Genomic DNA, 23,271 nt, shown 5'->3' with positions numbered 1-23,271 from the left:
GTGTAGAAACTCCCATTCATTTTAATGATGAATTATCAAGTTATCCCTATAGAAACTTCCATTAATTTTTAAGTTCGTTCTTTTACCTTTGCCAATATTTTGCAATATTGCAATATTTCTCCCAGAGCTGGGTGAAAGCCAGGGAAAAGTTCAGTTAACAGCAGTTACTCAGGCGAATTGAAATTTCCCCATGCTGTATGGCTCCATTTCCCCCGAGTGCTGCCAGCTTTCCCCTGGCCAGGTGGCTTGAAGGTGTCTTGTGGCTTCCTCTGCACCTACCTCATGTCCTGAATTTGAGGTGGGGATGTGCAGCAAAAGGCTGTGTCACAGAGAAGCTGGAAGCTAAAGCAAGGAGCCGCTGGGGTTTAACATGACAGAAGCATGGAGTTGTGAGGAGCCTTGAAGCATGCTTCCACACGGCTTTATGCTCTCGCCGCACTAAACCCCACTAGCATCACACTTTGGTTTCCCCTGCCAGCACGGAGCCACCAGGGTTTAGCACATGGAAGCACACAGCGAGGGGAAAGCATGCTTTCTCTGTGCTCCTCCCATGCCAAATCCTGCTGGCTCTGCTGCCAGCACAGAGCCACCCTAGTGTGGCAGGAGCTTGGACCCAAGGGAGCAGGCAAGCATGCTTCCCTGAGGCCCCATGCTCCCACCACAGCAGCTCTGTGCTGGCACAGGAGCCTCCTGAGCTTGGCACAGCAGCATGGGGCAGCAGGAAAGTATGCTTCCCTGTGGCTTCATGCTTCTGTTGTGCTACACCCACGGTGACTCTGTGCTGGCAGGGGAAACTGGAGCATGGAGCTGCTGGGGTTTAGCATGGCAGGAGCATGGAGCCAGAGGGAAGCACACTTCCTTGCTCCTCTGTGGTTCTGTGTTCTGTGACACTGAAGCCCAGAGGCTCCGTACTTCGGCTTCCAGCCTCTTTACAGCATAGTCCTCATCCACTTCCCCTATCCCAGGACAGGAACAGAGCTGGTGCAGAAGGAAGCCTCATCTCCATCAAGTCATCTGGCCGGGGAGAGCTGGCCAAGCAGCATGGAAAAATGTCACATCGCCTTAAGGAACCAAGGTTAGTTGAACTTTTTCCCAGCTTTCACCCAGCTCCAGGTAAAATGTGCAGCCCTCTCTGGGAGAGACTGGGCTTGGGTCAGGGGACTGGGATTGGGGGTCAGTAGGGGCTCCCCACAACAGCGCAGCTCCCTGCCCCCGGACCCCAGGATGGAAGCCCCAGCCCCCATGCTTTTCCACCTCCCAGTTCCAATGATCCTGCTGCTTGAACTCTCCAGTCAGCACCGGTGGGACCCTGCCTGTTGCTAGGTGCAACTTAGCAGCTTTAGTGCTCCATCCCTTTAAGGGATGGAGCAGGCAGCCACCAGGTGGCTGATTGTGGTGGCCATTTTCAAACATAGGTCAGAAAGACAGCAGTCTGGTAGAGCAGCCAGGGAGGCAATATTGGGCTGAGCTGCTCCTGTAACACTCGGAGGTAAAGAGTGAGGCTATGAGGAAGGAGGGGGCCTCATTTGTCCTGGGTAAGACATGAAACTGCACCCTGCTGGGGAAGGGGAAGGGAGGGGGGGCTGGTGGGGCTCCTAGTGGTGTGGGACCCCCCAGGAAATGCCAGGCCAGTTGCCTCCCACTGGAGTGTGGGGTGCCTCATAACCCCAGTCTCCACATCCCTGGTAGGTTTGATCTGCATAGAGGGAGCCCAGGCTCATGGGACTTCTGAGGCAGGGTCCAGGTTGGGGGAGGGACGTGGAGCAGCCCCCAGGCTCTTTGAGTCCTATGGTTGCAGAGGCCCTGGGAGGGGGCTAGATATGGCTGCGGTCACCTGAGCTTCACAGGGTGCAATACCCCAGGGTAGAGGGCCAGGCAGAGCTATGGTCACCTGAGCTGGATGGGCTGGTAGACCCTGATGGAGCCCCAGTGAGGGATGGGGTGTGGAGCTCCAGTGAGGGGGCAGCATTGGAGTGTAAGAACCTAGGGCCAGTCACAGCTTCGGCCACCTGAGCCCCAAGGGGTGTATAGCCCCAGTGAGGGGGCCAAGGGCTTGGAGCCCCGTATGTGTGTGTATAAAGACCCAGTGAAAACCACTGGTGGGGACATCTGTGAGGCATCAGACACATAAGGGGTGGTTGGAGCATGTAAACAGTGCCCTGTTACAACTGGGGTATTGGAAGGGCAGCCTCTTGCCTATTTAACATCTTAATTATTTAACAACAAAGCATGGCAGGCAAGCAAGGCGCACAGTTTGCTCGGAGACCGGGGGGTGGGTCGGAGCTAACACTGGGCCTAGAAGTCACCCTTGTCACACTAGGCAGTATCACCCCCTCGGCAGCAGAGCTCAGGAGGGTGGGTGGATCATCCACAGAGCAGGAGTGGAGGAGCTGATGGAGGTGCATCCTACTTGCCTTATGTCTTTGGGAACTGACTGCTGTTACTGCAACATGAGCTGGGTAGCACAACCCAAGGTTAACTTTCACCCAAAGTGGCATAAACTTGAGAAGCTTGGGGAACACTTAGGATCCATTTTCCTTCATTAATGTGCAGATGGAAGCATTTTAAAAGATGGCATGTCACAAGAGAAGTGTAACAAAGCCCTTAGATGTCTGATCAATAGTTTGGCAACACTGAAAAGAAACCAGTTATGTTTCCACTACTGTAGCTAAACCAAACAAGTTAATTTCTTGTTTAGAACATTAGCCTGTTAGTTATACAGTTCTAAGACCAGTCTCATTTGTCTTTTCCATCCCCAGACCTGTTAATACCATTGAGGTCATGGGTCTTTGCAAATAGATAGACGTAGTAATACAGGGCCATATTCTGTGGCTGGTTGTACCAGCATAAATCTAAAGCCACTTCATTGGAATTACTGTGGATATATGCCACTATAGGTGACAGGATATGGCCCACAGATAACTTATTATTTGAGGCAGCTGTCAGTGGTTACAAAACAAGAAGGAATTGGGGTGGGGGGTAATGATAACCCATGCTGCAGGTATCTAGCCAACCAGAGCCAAAGGCCAAGCCAGCCACATAGAAAATGCAAACACACTTCGGATTTAAATTCAAAATAAATCAGGAACCTTACATAAATTTTTACACACGATAGTTTTAATATCTTGTCTTTCAGTTGTGTTGTTTGCAGGCTTAAATCTTTTAATGTTAATTTATATTTTTGAGACCAGCTGTTGAAAGAGTTGGCTTTTTTTTTCCTTACAAGATGGTGTAAAAAAGATCTAAGCTAGTGTGTGCATTATTAGTTAGATTTTTTTTGTCTTTTATTTAAGACAGTTGCAGTGATATGAATTGGTGTTTATGACCAAAAGAAGTTCAAAGGACTCTAAAATAGCATCATTGTCACACTGACTTTGTCTTAACTGGAACTAGAAGCATATGGGCACTGACAAACTCATGAGGCAGGTGCAAATAGAAAACAAGGTATTTGCCAATTTCTCTTAGCTTGCTAAATTAAAACTTGAAAGATGTTTAAAATGTGAACACAACATGCATGTCACCTTATTTTCCCTCACTGTGCTTTGTAATTGAAATTATGCATGCTTTCCTGTATAGAGCTTAAGCAGAACTTAATAGCCCCAGTTCTACCCCTCTGCACAGACATGAAATTCAATATGACCACATAAGTCTAAGCGTGGCAAGATTTTTAGTTAGAAGTTAGGAAGTGCTTTGCACTGACTGTCAAGTACTAGAACCTAGAGAATCTCTGTGAAATCTGTCAATGAAAAGCTTTAAGCATAGGTTAGAAAGGCATCTGCTCAGGATGGTTTGGACTGGAATGTTTTTCCTTAAGCAACAGTTGGGACTAGATCAGGAATGTCAGGTTCTGCTGGTCCAACCCTGTGCGCTAGCTTTGGGGTCAGTCCAGATCAGGCGCACAGACCGGCCCCGTGCACCAGTGCCAGCATGCAGGGGTGGGCAAGTATGGGCACCTCAGGCAGCACATGCCCGGTACCTGTTCTAATCCTACCCTGGCTCTACACCCCTCATCCACCCCAGGGGCCAGATTAATTTGACACTGCTGGACTTGGATGACCTCCCGATGTTCTTTCCAACCCTATTCTTTTAGGATTTTATTAGTGAAGTCTCTAAAGACTTTTCTAAATGTGCAAGGCACAAATAAACACGTTAAACTAAGGACACTATTTAAGGTGTGACCTATAAGAAAACCAATTTCCTACCTTCCCTGCTCATCCCTGTAATCCAATTTTAAAAAATCAAATTGCAACATCCTTTGTAAATGCTTGTGCTCTATTTTGTGTGGGGAAACTATAGATCTTTAAGGACTGAGGCTCCTTGAATGTCTGTACCTAACTAGGGGCAGACTCAGTGTAAGTTGCACAGTCTTGGGGGGGGGAGGGGGTTGTAAGCAAAGTAGTTTAGATCAGTAGCAAATGGAGTACACATTTATCCTTTGGGGTGGGGAGTTGTGGGAGGAACAAATCTTAGACCAAGTTCTGCCATTTTAAACCACCCTGCATGTACCAAACTTCTGTTCTAAGTGATTGGAATTGGAAACCAGTCTATACTTATGGGTACAAGTGTGATGTCTCTACCTGGCCTGAAACACTTGCTTCACTTTCCCACTTGTGTTGGAAAAGCTCTTTGTGCACACATGGACACCCTTTACTTGCAGTTAATTTATAGAGCATACCATAATTCCTATCTCCTTCCCCTGTTTTTTTTAAACTGGAGATCTTCATTATTGCTATCAGTAGTCCCTTTATATTCAGTTTCCTTTAACTCTCTCTGATCTCTTTAATGATCCCACCTTTGCCATGTGCTTCCTTCCTGATTTTGCATCTGTGTGATTTCAGTATAACAGCTCTTGATCAAGCAAAAACAAACTAAAAGGTCACTAGTTTTAAAGTCTCTGAAGTTACTTATGGCTAGGGACATAAATTACACATAAATCAGTATAAATTATTGGAAACCAGTTCAAACACAACAGAAGCTCAGTACATACAACCCGCTTTCAAAATGGCTGAAACCAGTTTAACTTAAACCTGAATGGATCAGACTTAACTGACTTAGGTTAAATCAGTCTACTGAAATTCTGTCCCAGATCCCCTCCAGATTCAAGTTCTCACAGTTCCCAGACATGCCAGGATGGTTTGCATACTGCCCCCCCAGGGTGGGTGGGCAGGCTAGCTTTGGCCCAAACTGCCTGGTCCCAGCTGAGCAGAGAGGGGTGGTCTAGTGCCCCTTGACTTTTGGCCTGGGACACTGTAGGCATGTGGCTGCATTTCCAGAATCAAAAAGGGAATGTTCACTTTCTTATTGGTTCAATCTATGCAGGGCTTCTTGACTGTCTGTATTTAGCCTAAGAGTCTTGAGCTACATCTGTGACAGTCACAGGAGTAACTGCAGTGTAGTGTAGAGATGCCAAATTAGCAGTAAATGGGTAGTGTAACAGGGGCTTCTGCTCCTGTCACTTTAACAGGGAAAGAACAGCCAAGCTAAGCCACATGAGAAAAAAGGGGCCAAGGCCTCAAAGGCTGAAGCTTGGAAAAGAAATAAGAGCCTGAGCAGCAGAACATATGGACTGAGCCAGGAAACAACAAAAATGATTGAGTGACATCTGCAAGCATGGCATGACTAAATGGTGGTATTTATGATCTTCATCTGCTCCAAAAGCATGATTAATAACCGAAGGCACAGGTAGGGCCCATGGGGAGGACATGTAGTACCTGGTAACTGCTGGCAGAACTCAAGATAGGTCTTTGGTAGCAGACTGAGGGTCTGACTAAGTAAGTTGGGTTAGGGTTAGGACAGCATCAATAAGATAATTCCAGGATTTTTATCAAGGTACAGCAGCTGAGACTGTGAAGGGATGCAAGGGAGAGCTGGAATAGAACAGGGTTAGCATGGCCACAAAAGGGTGCTACCGACACTTCGGGACCTGTCTTGGCACCGGTACCAGCAGCAAACTAGCAGCTAGCCAACACTGAGCTTCATGCTCCTGTGGCTGTCCTACAGCTAGCTTGAGTATCTCAAGACTTATGCAACTTTAGTGTAAACAGAACTTAAGGTGCTTTTGAAATGTTGCTCTCAGACGCATGGTGCTTCACCTTCTCTTTCACTCTAGATTCCTAGATATGAAAATAGGTCATGTTCAGCAAAACACCAGGGGCAACTTCACCTTTAGTATCGTCTCTGTTCTGGAGCTGCTTGGGTGTTAGTGCAGGCTAGCCTGCACTCTGCACTGCACATCACGGGGGGTGGAATTTGCCAGGACTCTCGTACGTCCCAGCCATGCCTCAAACCAGGGTTGGCTTTGCCAGTCTTGCTGCACTGAGACAATGCCCAGGGGTTCTAATCTGAGCTACAGGCATATTGCTATGGCATCTTTTGACAACAAATAATCTGATGCCAGATGTCGACAAAATATAAAAGTGCAGCATGAAGACACACAGATATGTTCTACCATAGCCTCCATTAGGTGAACAGTTTCTTTGGCAGTTTCTTGCGTGGTTAGTTAATACAAGCTGTAATGTGAATTCATTTCCCGGCTCTGGAAAATCACTTCCTTCAATCTTTTCTTTGTAAAAGCATCTTTCTTCCTGTTCACTACTCTTAGGCATTATAACCCTGTCTTACAAGATGTGGTTTTTCAATATGCTGCGTGAATTGGATTGTTATGTTGTTTTGTTTTTAAAGGTGCTTTCCATGCTCAGAGTGGTTCTGAATTTTCTGTACCTTTTTATCTACAGTTGTTTTTGTAACATCTTCAGTTGCTCTAGCTACAGATGCTTTGAATCGCCTTCTAACATTTTACTATTCTATTTCTAGCTCTTTCTAAATAAAAGTTAGTATAAACCTATGTGTATGGCTGGAAATGCTATTTATGGTAGGTTCTTGAAAACAATAATCTATAGCTTTATTTCAGAAGGATTTTATTAAACTTGTGATCCTAACCATTTAGTTTCTCTTGAAAATCTCCCTCTCTTTCATAAGACATTTTTTATTTCGAAAAAATAAAAGGAAGAGAGAAAAGTGTGGGGGAGGGGGGAAGAAACTTGATTTGTGTCTCTGCAGTATCCAGGAGGCTTCAGTAATCAGTCCCTCATAGCTCTGAAATTTGGTTTGACCTATAGTTTTTAAGATTATGATCATCAAGTCATCCTTGGCAGATTTCTTTTTGCAAGAATGATTTAAGATGCACTGCATGAAATCTAACTTTTTATCCTGGGTGGGGGAGGTATTACTTTGATCTGGTGTCATGGGATAATGCTATATTCAAAGGGAATCTCTGCCTTGGGATTCCCCAAGAAGCATCCTTTTTCAGGCTCCCTCTTCTGAGAGGACCCCCTGCAGCCAGTCCTAGGATGGTTTCACAAGAGGAAATGCCCTGGCTTTGAGACCTGGCTCTTTGTCCTTGGCTTCCGGGTGATCCCTGATACCCCACCTCAGAGTTCCTTCTTTTTGGTCAGCTTTCAGGAAGTGGGTGGGTGTTTCCTTCCAAGAGTACCAGCATCCCAAATAGAGCCGACTCTGCTTCGAAACGGTCTTCGTTGTGCCACTCCAGTTCTCTCCGTCTGTCCTCCCTGGAACTTTCTCTCTCAGCCCTCTAGCTCTCTGAGTCTCAGTCTTTGGCCTCAGGCAGCCCCACTTGCAAAATAAAGGTTATCAAACTAGGGTATTAACCTGGGGGCATCACTTTACCCAATACAATGAAATGCCAAGTCATGAGGCAGAGAGCAGTCCCTGCAGCCTGCTGTTAGACCTATACCAGCATCTGTCCCTGGGGCAAAAAGGGTATAAAGGTGCCCTGCTATTTACAGCAAAATATGCCAACACTGAGCCCTCAAACCCACTGTCCCCATACATGTTCCCCACCGGAAGCGCAGGCTAGAACTCAGCCCACTTAGCTTCTTCAATCACTGCTGGTAAGTAGCTAGTTTTCTTAACCTTTTACCTGCAAAGCCAACTATTCACTTTCACCAGTCATCCCTTTGGGTATAGCATAGTCAGGTTCAACTTGAGTATGGCAGCCATTAGTCTGGCGTATAGAACGTCATCCAATGGAACAACTTCCAAAGATTTCAGTGGACTTTGGATCTGGTCCATTGTCTAGTTACCTTCCATGAAAGAAAAAATGAATTAATATTTCAACTTCCGTTTACTATGGGTGAAATGCAGGGCCCCCCAAATATGGCAACTACTGCAGTTCCATTGTGCAGAAGCAGTGGAGTAGTAGAGCAGGAGGGCTTCCTGGAGTCTCTGTCAACTCTATAATGAATACTTTTCATCCCAGAAACTTGTGACTAGAAATGTTTGCCCAAACACCATAGCAATAGCCATGGGTGTAAGACCCTAAACAGTCATCTCCTATCACTTAACCATCCCCTCCCCAGAACACAGGCATGCTCTAGTTTTCTGAGGTGGATTTGGTCTCCTCAGATTCCAAAATAGCAGTTCTGTATAACATCCTCAGCTTTATGTATGTGAGCATCTTAGAGGAAGTTTGATCTTGCCCATAGATCTACTATGTGTTTCATATGCAATCCATGACTGTGTAAGCCCATAAAATAAGTATAAAAATTGCACTCTGGAAAGGATATCTGCACTGATAATCAAAGAGGAGGATTTTCCCCAAGGTCTGTTTCTCTGTCTACTGTGCAAGTCCTATTACTATCAATGCAAGCTGTACACAGAGCAAGGTCCTTGGGTAGGCTGAAGCCCAAAGAACTTTTTGCTATCTTTGACACTTTGCTTGTCTTCCAGTCTCTTGTTGTCTTGCCTGTGCTTTTCATTTTGAAAATGGTGCTGCTTTTCATTATACATTGTGCGTTTTATGGTTTGTTATTTTTTACCAGGACATATTTCTGAACCTGTTAATGCTTTTTGGTAATCTTCAAGGAATCTGTGTAGAAGGATGCAAGGTGGCTAAATGAACATTTGGTTTTTGAAAACCTGGCCCCAGCTCTGAGTGCTGCATAACAGGGATAATTATTCTTTGTCAAGTCTCATGATATCTGATACAGTATTCTTAAAGCCCTGGGTCCTGGAGTAATGAGAACAGGAGAGGAATCTTGTCTTTCACTTTTTATATGAGGGAGTTTCTAATCCTTATAGTAGTTGAAAATATACATTGAGTATCAAGCACCAGAGTTGTCTTAAGATTTATAAGGATGGTTTGGTGGGGTTTTTGGTGGGGGGGGTTGGGGTTTTTGGGGGGTTTTTCCTTCTTTTTTTTTTTTTTTTTTTTTTTAAGGATGAGATTTAATGTAGGTTTGTTTGTTTTTTTTTTCTAACTGTTTGGATTTAGTAATGTTGGGTGCATCTACACATGCAATTAGTGCACCTGAATACATTCCAGCACAGTTTGAGCTACAGTTTATTGCTCCCGGGCACAGCATTTACATGTGAGCCCAGAACCACAGCATGTTGAAAAATGGTGGTACAGCCCCGGCTGGCAGGGAACCTGTGGGGTCAGCCTGCCAGCCCAGAGCTTCTCTGCCCTGGCTCAATGCTCTATGTAGAGGATGGCTCGGGCATGAGGGTGCTACAGTGTGGGGCTGGTTGGCAGGCAGTAATATAGTATAGTATTATAGCTGCAGTATAGTACTTGTCAGGCAGTACAAGCTGTGTTTAACTAGCATGAGTGGGGTAAGGGAGTGCTGGGTATCTAAAAATTCTGGTTATCTGAGGCAACCTTTTTGAAAACCCCTGCAGAGCGGAGGGGGGCATGGCGAGCTTCTCCCCTCCCCACCTTGTCACCGGCCGGAAATTCCAGTTAATAAAGTATTCTGGATAGTAGAATGCCAGTTAAGACAGCTTTTACTGTACTATCTTATGGCAGAGTTGATTAGTTTTATATAATGGCCTAATAGCTCTGCAAGTGTAGACAGTGACATCTTACTGCAGAGCTGTTCAATCAAATCTGCAGTAAATAACACATGTAGATGCCCCCATTGGGCACATCCAAACGAGTGTGCACATACAGTTTGCGGTGCTTCAGCTGTTTGAGTCACTGCAAACTGCACATGGAAAATGGTTGCATGTGCGCCATGATGCAAACTTGATATCAGGAAATCCTGGTGTCAAAAAAAAATCCTCTGCTAAAAAGAGCAGCGTAGCACATGCGGCAGTAGCCTAAGCCACCAAAAATGGAGCCCGGCTATCCAGAGCCATGCTCTGGCTGCTGCTCAGATTGCTGGATTGGTGCTGCTGCTGCCCCAGGAGGCCGCTAGGGACCCAGATCAGGCTCCTGGGGCCAGCCTCCCCTACGTCATCTAGAAAAATTTGGTGCACACCAGTGTATGTGCAGGGGTGTGCCCTGGAGCACAAAGCAGTGGCACAAATATGTGCTGCTGCTATTTGTGCCACAGCAAACATACAGCCCTGCATGTGGGGACGTGTCCATTGAGTACGTCTCTGCCAGAGTTGTTCTTTGAGTTTAAGCTCTTCAGAGCATGGACTGTACTTCATATGTATGGAGAGTTCGTACTGCAATTTTTTAAATTTATTTATTAATTTTTTTTAAATAGAGCTGTAGGAGCTATTGTAGTATTTGGAGCTATCTTTATGGCAGACTTGTATTCTTGGCATTCATCTTTCATTCTAAATGCATTAATACCCTTTCTTGGCATAAGTGATTAGCCCAAGATTAGGGTTTTGAGGCTGTTTTAATTGAGAGAAATTCATTATTAGAAGTTGGTATCTCTTCGAGGAAGAAGCAAAATCCTGTTTCTTTGCAACCAAAGGTATCAAAACAAAGACCAACTGCTCACAGATGCAAGACTTTCACCACAGGCATGGCCCAAAAGCTCTCTAGGCTTTTCTTTTCTTTTTTAAGTGCTTATCTGGGCTGCGTCTGAAATTGCTTTCTCTGTCTCTGTGGTGCTTTCTGCCTTTGTGCAAGTATGTGCCTATGCATGCATACACAGCAAAGCGGTTCTCCCCTGAATGGCTTTGATATGCCTCTTTCAGTTGTGACATTGACCTGTCTTCAGTTTTAGAGACACCACTTTCACAAAGGAGTTCAACCATTTCCACTATAACGGGTGGCACTTACACTCCTAAACTTCAGCGCTGATAGTTCTTGTGCAATCTACATAATAATTGAAGTAGAGAGGGGGAATTAGTCATGCTAGTCTGAAATCGGGGAGAAGGCAGGGCAGGGTAGTGCCTTTTTAAAAACGTAATTCATTCAGAAAGGTATAAGCTTTCATAGCATCTGAAGTAGGCTCTTGGAGTACTTGGGCTACAGCCTTGTTACACATTGATTTCAGGTGGCTCCTAGAGTGCTTAACCACTGGATTGTCCACACATTAACACCTGAAACTAGTTTTAAGTACTCTTTAGACAACTTAGTTACACTGCTTCAGGGCAGGTTTCTCTGATCCATGTTCCCCAGCTCATGTTCCATTAATGTGTGGTCACTCCACACAGACAAGCGGCCCAAATTGCAGTCCTCCAGCATCCCAGGATGCAGTGTCCCTTCCCTCACCCTCCTGTTCTGTGTGGACAAACTCTCCACCCCCTGAACTCTACAGCCTAGGGGCTGGTTCTGGTACCAAGCCAACTTCCCCGTCTGCCCCTGGGGGTGTGACCTGCCCACCCCCAGGAGTACAACCCCATGCAAACAGCCTGCAGAGCATATGCCAGCTAGCCAGGTCACGGGGCATGGACAGGTCCAAAGGTAGGGGGCAGAAGCTGGGGCTTTCTTCCCAATGGGAGGGGCATTAGCTCCCCCAAAAGCAACTTCTGTCACAGCTCCCACCTCCCAGCCACCCCGGAAAACATAACCAGCACACCCCTTACCCTGATCCCAAAGCCAAGTTTTTATTAAAACATAAGACCTTTTTAATTTACTTCCTCTTTTATTTGTTTTTAAATTCCTTCTTTTTCACGTCTATGTTGTTTGTTTGTTTGTTTGTTTGTTTGTTTGTTTTAATCCTTCAGTGGCTGACTTCCTTCACTTCACCATGCTTCCCCCACCTCCCATGTCATTACCCACCCCATCCTGTTAACTCCGCTTCCCCGACTCATGCTTTCTCCCCCTCAGCCCATCTTGCACACCCTAGAGCAGGTACAGAACCCTGTCCTGGCTCACCAGCCCTGTACTGGCTAGCAAACTCACAGCTGTAGCTCCTAGTCAGGCCCCTACTTGCCAGCCCTCTAGTGGCAAGGCACAATTGCACGGGTAGGGGGACAATCAAATAAGTTAATAATGTTTTTTAGCCTTAAGGTGCGACTACTCCAAACTCAAGCAAGCATAACACCAATCAACATTTTAAGCAGCTCCGAAGTGCAATATGTAACAAAGCCTTAAGGTTGTGTATACATATTCAAATGATCTGGGAGAATTCTTAGGTGGGGGTGGCATTTCCTGAACAGACGGTGGAATGCTGATCCCCTGAGGAACTGTGTGTGTAACGTGTGGATGCTGTTTGCTCTTTCCATGCTGAAGTGTCTTGCACTGCTGACACTACACAGCCAGGAGGCCTCTACCCACATTTCGGTATGCTCCGCAGTTTCCCTTAGTTTGCCTGGTGACAAATTAGCTGACAGAGACTGTTCAGGGTCATCCTGTATGTCCCTAAAGCAGAATATGGGGATTGTAAAGGGAATATGATCTGCTCCCTGCCTTGCTAGAACAATAGAATCCATCCCAAGCAACACCATCTCTGGAGGGTAGGTGAAGGAGAATGGGAGTACCCTGGGATGCTGGAGAATTGTCCTGTGAGTTCTTTCAGAAGAAAAGGAAACTGTCCTGGGAGCAATTTAAGCCTGATTGTTCCCAGGTTATTTTTCCAGCCACTTTCTGCTCTGGGAAAAAAATCTTGAAGATCTTTCAGAGCCACTCTAATTTAAAGCAACTCTCCCTCTCCACTCCTGAAGTATGTGTATAAACACCCAAAATATCTATATATGGTCTAAGTGGGTTTCAAAGTATTAGGAACATCTGTGGAAGTAACTTCCTTGTTTTGAAGGCAGTTGTTTTTAATGATTATCAAGTAACAAGATAAAGTAGCTTTAACAACAAAAGAACCTTGGACAGCTTTTTTTTCTGCACAAAAAGTCCCCAATGTTTAAATGGCTTGCTAGACGGGTGTGTGTATTTCATTCAACAGACAGGAAAACAAATTTTTCTTGATTGACATTACCCCTTAAATATGGCTTCTAAAATGAACCTTGAGTTTTCTCTGTACTGCATTTCACTGTAGTCCCTGAACAATCTGATTGCTATTTTATGCGACTTAGAAAAATGCCACAGCTATTTTCTCTCTGTGTTGCACAGTAGTTTGAAACATATTTCAATTATTTGTGAATTCCTACCAGAGGAGAAAACTATTAATTGTAGTGTGATATAGACACTTACAGGATGTCAGTATTTTGAATGTTTTAGTTGTTTTAAAAAACGTAGCTGAGTAACCCACCGTTTAATTTGGTTTATGAAAACCATACCTAACCCACTTAACAAATCCACATTCTAACGATAGACCTGAGTTGCAACATGACTTTTGGTATACATTACCATCTTTGATTATTCTACTGCAGTTTGCTCATGTTCCCCCATCTCTGTGGCACATCAGAACAAGAAATGGGGGAAGCTACAGAAAGCTTTTTTTTTTTTTTTTAAGTAGGCTGTAGCCTAAGCACTCTAAGAGCCTTGCTACACACTAATTTTTGTGACTCTTCAGAAGGTTTCTAGCCAACAGGAATGAAACACTTGAAGCAAGGAGCCACAGTGCAACCATCTTTGGGCATTCTCTCCAAGAAATTGTTTTTAGTTTCTAATGAAAGAGGCTCCAGCATGGAAAGAGCAAACAGTGCGCACATGCTACCTCTCAAATCATGACAACCTGCATTGTTGGATGGACTGTGTAAACTAGATCAGAGGTTCCCAACCACTAGGCCATGAATGGTTGGCTGCTGGCAGCCATGTGTAGGGTTAAAGCTGGGCCATGGGACAGCCTAGAGAGGGAGGCAGCCAACTCTGTGTGCCCCATCCTGCTTGCACTGCCATGTCCATGCCCAGCAAGGCACTGCCCATGCAACAGCTATGGGGGCATGCACCAGGCCAAGCAGCAACTAGGAGCGGGGGGATGCAGGTGAAGGAAATGCCCAGGGTGGAGGGCAGGGAGGTGGCTCCGCTGCTTGCTCCTAGGGAAGGCAGCAGAGCCCCTTCTTCCTGGGCAGCCCCAGCTAGGTGCCCCCAGGCCACTACCTGCGGTGCCCCAACCTGATCTGATCCTTGCAACCCCCCCCCACCCCCACATGAAAATTTAAATATGTTTGCCAGTCTGCAGTATGAAGAAGGTTGAGAACCACTGAACTAGATCACAAGTTTCTGTCTTGGTGGCAAATGAAGCAGAAGGAAAAAGGATTAAGACTCTTGCCTCCAAATTTTAGTAATGAACTTGCCAGACCATAGATTTCCATATACTCCCCAAACTGTCTGAAGAGTTATAGTGGTAAAGGTTCCATAATATGTATAAAGAGGGCCCTGTATCTTTAAGGGTGAAGGCCAAGCCTCTTCCAGGGAGCACATAAAAGGCCTGACCACAGAAGCCAGGCAAAGGGAAGAAGCAGCATGCAAATAGGAGCTTTGCTAGTGGAAATAGCTCAGCTGCAGAGCCATTAGCAGGTGAGCCAGGTCTGAGAGAGAGAGGCTGCTGTGCAGGTGAGCCAGGCCCGGGAGACTGCATGTGGAGACCAAATATCCATCACCCCCCTTTCCAACTGAGCTGAGGACCTATAACCATAGGAAAAAACAAGATGTGGCAGGTGAGATCACAGGCTATCAGATGGTTGGGAGGGCAAGCCAAGTTCTTCTCTGCCAGAGGGCAATAGTATGCCCAAGAGCTACAGTGTGAGGGTGGTCACAGGAGTTCAAACTAAGTTCAGATATTACTAATGCAGAATGACGAATTCACCTGAAGAAAGTGGTGGGTTTCACAGGTATTAATTTGGTGCAACACTTGGAGCTCAGCAATGCAGCCTGGTTGCCAGGTTATTCCTTTATAAAACTGGCCTCAATGCATGCTCACTATCCCGTTCTTGCAACTGCTACATTACTGCTGCTCCCTTATTCCTTTCAAAATCTGGGATCCAGATTTTGGATGGATCTGCACCTTGTGTAGTTGCTTTCATCAGCACAAAATACTGTAAATTCTTTCCATTCCCATTTTTTTTTTAGTTGCATTTTGCACTGGTGTCACAACACAAAATGAAGATCAAAAGCAAACCATCCGTGTGTGTGTGTGGAAGCTACGCACTGGAGTATTTTTTTTGTGGCTAGCCACCAAAAAAAGAAGAGAGAGACTTCTGCTAGTGTACCTGATACGTTGTTATTAGGGCTATCTTTAGAAATCTGCAATAACATACTGAAACTCTGACATCTACTTGCTAGGAAATTCTTAATGGGACATTTATCCAGTATCTCTGTTACCTTTTGGTGCCATAACAGTGATATGTACTGACATTTAGTATAGTAAAAAGAAAGGTCATTTAGCATTCACAAAGTGCCATGATATTTATGATAAGCTCTTTCCACTACTCTTCCATCCTCTTATTAGGTGGTGACACCAAACCAAAAACATTTTGAGATGGACAAAAGTAATCTCCCAATTTATATTTTGTTTAATTTGAACAGCAAGTGTTCAAAATGAAGCCATGTAAATCCTGGAAGATAAATCTTTTATAAATACCTTATATAAAAGTACAGGATGCACACTATTATTGAATTTCCATTTTCCCAATGAAAAAGTTCAAGTAGGTCTTTAATATAGTGCAGATTAATATCATATGGAAGAACTAGGCTCAGGGAAGAACATACCAAGGTGATTGACTGACTTATTTTTGTAAAAATTATTGAAAAAATATCAATTCCATATCAACGTGGTATTAAAAATCATCCAAATCTCTTATTTACTTCAGGGGGCCAAGAATTTACCCACACTATCTTATCCCTGACACCATTGTAAATATTTCCACTTTGCTGAAGGGCTCAACTGTCAGCTTCCACATCTTTGGCAATAAGTGTCACACTTGAATGACATGCTGGAATGGGGGGGACACTTCCTTTTGTTAGTTTTAAACTCACGACCTACTAGTTTCATTTTGTGACCCCTAGTTCTTGTATTGTGAGAGAGAGTAAATAATAAATCCCTATTTACTTAATATTTTGTAAACCCCTTACCATGCCTCTCCCCTCCACGTATCTTTCTTTTTTCTATACTAAATAGCCCTGTCACAACCCAAAGTTGTGAGTTTTTGTTTGTGTGTGCTTCGGCACTGCTAAATTATGTTCCCGTTAAATTGCAGCTTCTTTGCACAGTGGAGTCCTCTGCTGCAGAGGAGAGCGCCAGTGCAACGGAGAATTTTCCCGCCAAATTTGTAGCTTTCTTTGCATGGTGCATTTCTTTTGCATCTCAGAAATGCACGGTGCAAAGGAGTTCCCGCCATTTGTATGTTAATTCAAGCCCCATTATTGGCTTGTGTTAAATTATGCAAACGGGGGGGCTAGCAATTGGCTTGCTAGCCATATAAAGAGCTTGGGTGGTTTCCGCCCAAGTTGGAGAGAGAGAGCAATTGGAGTCTGAGAGGGAGAGCGTGAAGATCTCTAAGCGCTGAGGATCCTTACGAACCCAACGCATTTCTTAAGAAGGCAACAGAGGTCTAAATAGCCTCTGGCCTCTCCCCGTCACCGAGCACAATCCTAGACGTATCCCTATCCTATATACTCAAGATCCGAAACCACGGAGCTTCGACAACTCCGTGGGAAAGAAATTGCCGAACCCATGGAGCCTTAACAACTCCGGGGCCCAAGAACCGAGTTTGTCGTAGTCCTCCAACGAGGATTTAAGCAGAGCTGAACCTGGAAACTGTCCAGCCTACACCGCGACCATCTTGGGTGTAAGTAAATAATCTTTGAATCGACCACTACACATCTGTGACTAATTCTAGCCTGTGCATGCCTTGCCGCTGCACGGTTTCCTCTGACCCCGCGTGCCCGGGCTGCTGGCCACAGCCCGCGTGCACAAAGGCGGGTCCGCATATCGCTCCCGGCTCGCACATGGTGACATGGACGGGATCGGGAGGCGACCCGCACAAGCCCTAGCCTCTTTAGTGTCTCATTATATGGAAGGCCCTCCATTCTGCTAATCAACCTTGTTGTCCTTCTCTGGACCTTGTGCAGTTCTTCTATATCCTTTTTGCAGTTCGGGCACAGTGTATACACACCATGGATTTATAAAAGGACATAACGATACTTTGCATTTTGTTTACAGTCCTTACAGTAGAGATGCCTTGACACCAATTCATTCTTATGTAGGTGCTACACTTAGCAGAGCCCTACGCTAGGCAGCTCACACTGCAATTCTGAGACTGTAGGGGTTAGCCGCCAGTCTGAACAGTAAGAGGAATGAGAGATGCCATGGGAGAGTGGCTTCTTCTCAGTTGCCAGAAGCAAATGCCTTCCCTCCACTGCCCAGCTTGGCTAAGTATTAGGGGTGTGCAAAGTGGGCCCTATTCAATTTGGATTCAGATTCAGCTGGAATCAGGGACAGTGATTCGATTTGTTGATTTGGATCACTGTCCCTGATTCAATTCGGACGAATCTGAAAATTCGATGGTGATTCAGAGAATCAGCGATTTGGACATAAACACAGCTTTAAATGCTTTTTTTCTAGCTACCTCAAGGTACTAATATGGCTCATGAATGATGCAATGCTGGGGCACATGGAGCGGTGTGGGGGGGGCCTCCACGTGCTTGGCTGCAAACCTGGAAGTAGACCAGAAGCACTTCCAGTCCACTTGCAGATCTGCTGGGGACCTCACTGGGGAGCCTCCCTGTGCCCCCCTGGCGCAGCAGTCAGCTGCAGGGGGACCCTGGGTGCCCTCACCCTGACCCAGGAGGCACCAGTCACTGAGCCAGGGCAGCACGTGGTAGCCCCCCAGAGTGCTCTCTGGCGGACCCAGAAGTGGATGAGAAGTGCTTCTGGTCTACTTCCAGGTCTGCTCCTGGGCACACTGGAGAGCCCCCTGCGCTTCTGTGGGACACTCCATCCACCCCAGCACTGCAGCATTCACAAGCCACCTGGTACCTCGATGTATGTAGAAAAAACATTTCAGGCTGTGTCTATGTCCAAATCGCCAAATCTCTCCGAATCAACTTGGAGGGTTCCAATTCAATTCGGAAAAATTAAAGGGTCTCCTGATTCGAATCAGATTTGGCCACCGAATTGGGCCGAATCTCTACCAAATCAAATCGGGTACTGAAGTTTCACACAGCCCTACTAAGTATCACTCCCCTGTTCATGCTCATGCTGCTTTACCCAGTGGATACAGGCTAGAACAGACAACTCCTCACTGTCATAGCTCTTGGGAAGCATGCTTTAGTTGGAAGCATTGACCACTCCAGCAATACCTCCTCTTGCCTGCAGTATACCTTCCAACTACAACCCCTTTTTTCACAGCCCTGGACTCAACCCTGGGGGAAAAGGCAGGAAGCAGCAGCCAGAAGAGGGAGATGAGAATCTGGAGCCTCCTGCTGCAATAGCAGCCAGGTGATGGCCAAGTGGCCTCACATTAACCCCATGTGGGCCACATACAGGCCACAGACCACCATTTGGACAGCCCTGGTCTCAGTAATCCCATCCTAAGGACTAGTAGAATGCTTGCTTCTGTGAGATGACAGCGCTGGTTCTGCATGTAGTAGAAGTTCCTGGCACTTGGAATATTTGGCATGGGCAAGAATGATTGGAAGGGTTACTCCTGTCCCCTGGCCTTTTTCCTCTATGCTTAATGGTAGGTGCAAGTTATGTTAGGGCCTTGCTGCATGGTAATTTTGGGCAGCTCCTGGAGCTTTTAACCCCTGGGCTGTCCACACATGAAACTAGTTTTAAGCACTAATTATGTAACTCAAAGTTATACCACTCCAAGGCAGGATTATCTCTGATGCATGCTACCCAGCTCATGTTACACTAGGGTGCAGTGTGTACCTAAGAGAAGCTGCTGTAGTGGCAGGGACCATGAAGACAGGTTAACCCCACCTTGCCCGCTCCTCTGGGACAGAAAGAGTGGCTGCTGAAGTAAGCAGGGTGGGGGACAGCAGGAGAGCCCCAGAGGCTGGTGGGGGGGGCACGATTGGGGGAGCCCTGAGGGGCAGGAGGAAAGCCTGGAATGGGCAGGGAGAAGGAAGAGATTCTTACCTTTTTAGTCCTCCAGATCCATGCTGGCCAGAACATAAGACTGCTCCAAACTCAAGCTAGCACTAACACCCATCAACATTTGTGCAGCTTACCCTTGTAAGATGTAACAAGGCCCTTGCATAGCATAGAAATGCCTGCCAATGCATTTTCATTTTACTTAAACTGCAGTATGGGGTCTGCCTTCTGAAACGCCTTTTTTCCTAAAGCAAACATGGAGAAGACTGCCAAGTTTCACATGCTTGGCGTCGTCCTTTTCTTCCAAGAGCTTTGGGGAAGAATTCCATAAATGGCTGTCACTGGACAAACATGCAGCACTTCCTTATACTTTGATAGATACTCTGTTCAAAAGATAGAATAATGACAAAGCAGAAAATCAAAGGAACACAATCCAACCTTATATGTTGTAATTCAGTATAAGCAGCTATACACTGTCTTCACAGAAAAGTCCCATCATTTATATTGGGTAACATTAATGCTAGGTGAACCGTGACGCTCAAGGGAACTTCATGCAGTTTTAAAGGAGACAAACATTTGTTTTTCAGAAACAGATTCATTATCATTTGAAGCGCTGGTTTAATCTGACCAGAAACCCTAAGGGAGCTTGGTATCTGCAAATCAATTTCATATGCAAGTGACAGGAAATAAAAGGACCAAAAAAAAAAACCCTGAAACACTCTGCTGTAGCAAAAGAAAAAATTCACAAGGTTGATAGTCCTTCAAGAAAGCAATGGTTTTTTTTGTTTGGTTTCTTGTTGCTTTATTTTTACCCTTCAGAACAATTACATTAAGAGAATATAAGCTAGAGCTGGTTAGGCAGACCAGGGTCTTTGGGTTGTCTGCCTGTGTTCTTAGACCAACACAGTTACAACCTACACTCCTAGAGCTGGTTACAAATTTATGGAAAATGTCTGGAAAAACAAAACCGTTTTGGTTTTGGCCAAGAACTTAAGTATTTGAACCTTTTAGACAAATAAGTCCAAAGCATCTTCAACTTACTGCAGTGCTAAGAACTATGGACCATTGCCTCAGAAGTCTTAGAATGGGGGACTACAGCACTTGTGTGGACCTAGTAACTTAAGTGACTGCTCACACCTATGGTAAGCATGGAAAGGGGAGAACTGTATCTGTGAGAACTAACTGGGACTGGTGGCATTAGTAGGTTCCTGTTTCAAAATGCAGGTTGCTTAAAACTGACACCAGATGAAGCAGACCTTGGTCAAATTCTTTAGTTCCTAACAATTACCAAATAGCAAGGCTTAGGACCAGAAACTAAATTCTGTCCATGCTATAACTTGATAATCATAAGTTTTGGGTCACATATTGTTCATGGTGCATCATAATATTTTAGAGACATTGTTATACTTCTTAAGATTGTTTTGATGGTCTTACACCAAGACAAGTTAAAGGAGCTTTTTCTTTACTAATAAAATAAGGACTAGAGAGCAAACCTTTGACCAAATATGCTGTCCCTGCTTGCATAATTGTCAGGTTGTGTCAAAGACAGTTTGAGGCAAAGGCAGCCTCACTTCCATATTGGGAGAGGGGGCTGAAATGCAGTAACTAGGACCACAGAATTTGAATATGATGAGGACTTCTGTGGACACTTTTTCTTCAGTAAGGACTGCAAGATATGGTACAACAAAGCCCTTATATTAAGAATGCTGTCCTGATGCTTCAAGCAAGTCTAAGATAAATGAGAACTTTTTATAGGGTCAACAGTGCTCATGTTCAGACTGGTAGGAAAATGGTGTGGTGGTTTTTTCTTCCACACACAAAAAAAAGAAAAACTTCTGCTTGTCCAAAAATTGGTGTGCATGTGTGTACGCACATATTTTTGCCTGACCAAAACCAGAGAATATTCAATTGTTGGATCTGGATTTTCTTGTGGAAAAATTTAAAAACTTTGAAGAAAAACAGGTACTATATAACAAATCTTCATTTTGTTGAAAACCCATTAAAATTTTTCCTTTTAACCAGCCCTGCTATCAACAGGAAGAAAACTTACTTTCCTCAGGTCACTAGATAGGGACTCCCTCGTCTTCAAATGAGAGTAATACAATAACTCCATGAAGCAGACCTAATTCCTAGTGTTTCTTTGGCCCCACCTGCCAGTTCCAGAGGAGGGGATACTGAAGCTTTCAGTTTACTCTCTTTTTACATATGTATATCATGCACATAATAATTTTGCTTAATGGATGTGATTATTGGGTATAACAAAACACGTATAACATAAATTGTGTTTTAAGGAAAGAATAGTTAGTAAGGGTGACAACTTCTCTTGGTAGTGAGAAGGGAGGCAGGGATTATTTAGTATATCCCTGCAAATATAAGTTTACATCATTCTAAACACCTTTTTTGTTTATACAAGAACATCAGGCTAGATGATCTGTTCAGGTCCCTCCTGACCCTAGCTACTATAAAATTATCAGTAGATTCTGTGCATTTAAAAAAATTCATAGTGAAGAAGAGACTCTCACTGCTCTAACTTTTGTAGGCAGAGGGGGGTAGAAATACTACTTTTAATCATCTGTCCCTTTAAACCAATATTTGGATTCCTTCTGTATCACTTATTTTGTTTCTTAGCAATTTGTAAATGCTGTGCATTCAATTTCTCTTTTGGAGAAAGAGATCCCCACGAATCCTTACATCTTGTATATTTTCTGGACCAATACAGCAACACCATCACTTTTAACTCACCTAGCATTTCCTGAAGCTATCTAATCTTTTACTCCATTGCACATCAAAAGTATAATTTTTCAGCCTGTCATAAATGGAGAAACAAATTCACTTAGGGGCACAGAACTACCAATCTGTTTGCTCATTAACTTCCCACTTACATTCTGTCTAACCTCCTCATTGGAAGATAGCAAGAATGGAGTTCAGCAAAGGTTTTCATAAAGTAAGACCCTTAGTACTTGTAATCGCATGCAACCTTGCCATAAAGTTTTGTCCATGCTAGGTCTTGGTGTACTTATCTGTTTGTGACCATAGTGTCTTGAGACACCAGCACAGTATGTCTAGCACAATGTGATCCTAAGAAGACAATCCTTAACCTCAAAGAGCTGTAGGGGGGGGCAGGGAATGGAGACACACAGCACTCCAATGACTTGTTTAAGTTCACATATAAAGTTGGCAGCATAGCTAGTAACAGAAATGTAGTCTTGGGGATAGTTATGATTTAGTGATTGGTAACGGGATCAGTGTGACTGCCCCGGGCCTGCAGTCATCGAGTATGAAGTGACTGCACTATTTCAAGCTATTCAAAGTTTTCCCATCACTTTGGTATGGATGTAATAGTAAGAATAACCATCCGATTAACTATAGGCAGGGCACATCTACATGAGATGTTTCCTGCGGAGCTGACTAATTAGCTCTTCCGTAAAGCATCAGTGTCTACACATGCAGTGCCATTAGGTTGGAATAAACTAATTAGCTCTGCTGTAGTACTTGTGCAGTGCTATCCTATACTACTGTGAAGTATTTACTCCACTGCACACATGTATATACACTAATCAGGGCTGGATGGGAGTGCTACAGTGTGGGGGCTGCTTGCCAGCTAGCCCCACACTATAGCACTCATGCCCCAGCCAGCTGCTCCACAGCATGTTGAGAAAGATTGGAGGACTGCTGGGCTGGCAGACTGACCCCCGGGGCCCCTTGCCAGTTAGGGCTGCTGTGCCCTGGCTTAGCATGCTACAGTCCCAGGCACAAACTGCGCTGGAGCTTATTGTGTTGAATTAATGTCACATGTAGATGTGCCCTCACTGGATAACACTTAACTAAATTATCAACATAGTTTAGAAATGTGTGCCACATGAGACCTCTGAGAACTGTGTGTGTAACAGAAAGAATGAGAATGGGAATTGGTAGGCCTTTGGTTTCTCAGTTTAGCAGCTAGACCAAAAATAAACTTTTTGGGTTCAGATCAACTCAACTTTAAATATTAAAGGGTGTTTATATGCATGCTGGGAGGGGTGTGCTTTAATTAGTGTGGCTGCTAGCTTCTATAATAAAAGTGCCCGGAGCTTCTTGTGTATCAGCGTCCCCATACTTCAAAATGGTGGCAAGGGTGCTTTATCTAAAG

The 23,271-nt window shown here is 44.8% G+C and overlaps 1 long non-coding RNA gene across 1 annotated transcript in view; it reads left to right on the top strand.

The window, feature by feature from the left end:
• The window catches only part of LOC102368133, a 31,683-nt gene extending 16,403 nt beyond the window's left edge, over positions 1 to 15,280 (top strand). The window contains exons 2-3 of the long non-coding RNA XR_324195.1: positions 966 to 1,075; positions 15,173 to 15,280. This is a non-coding gene — a long non-coding RNA (uncharacterized LOC102368133). The remainder of the gene's footprint in view (positions 1 to 965; positions 1,076 to 15,172) is intronic.
• Positions 15,281 to 23,271: the final 7,991 nt, after the last annotated feature.

This window comes from Alligator sinensis, unplaced genomic scaffold, assembly GCF_000455745.1.
Source record: "Alligator sinensis unplaced genomic scaffold, ASM45574v1 scaffold173_1, whole genome shotgun sequence".
In the NCBI taxonomy this organism is placed as follows: domain Eukaryota; kingdom Metazoa; phylum Chordata; order Crocodylia; family Alligatoridae; genus Alligator; species Alligator sinensis.
The sequence above is the reverse complement of the archived record's forward strand: the minus strand, read 5'-3'. Positions and strand labels throughout refer to the sequence as shown.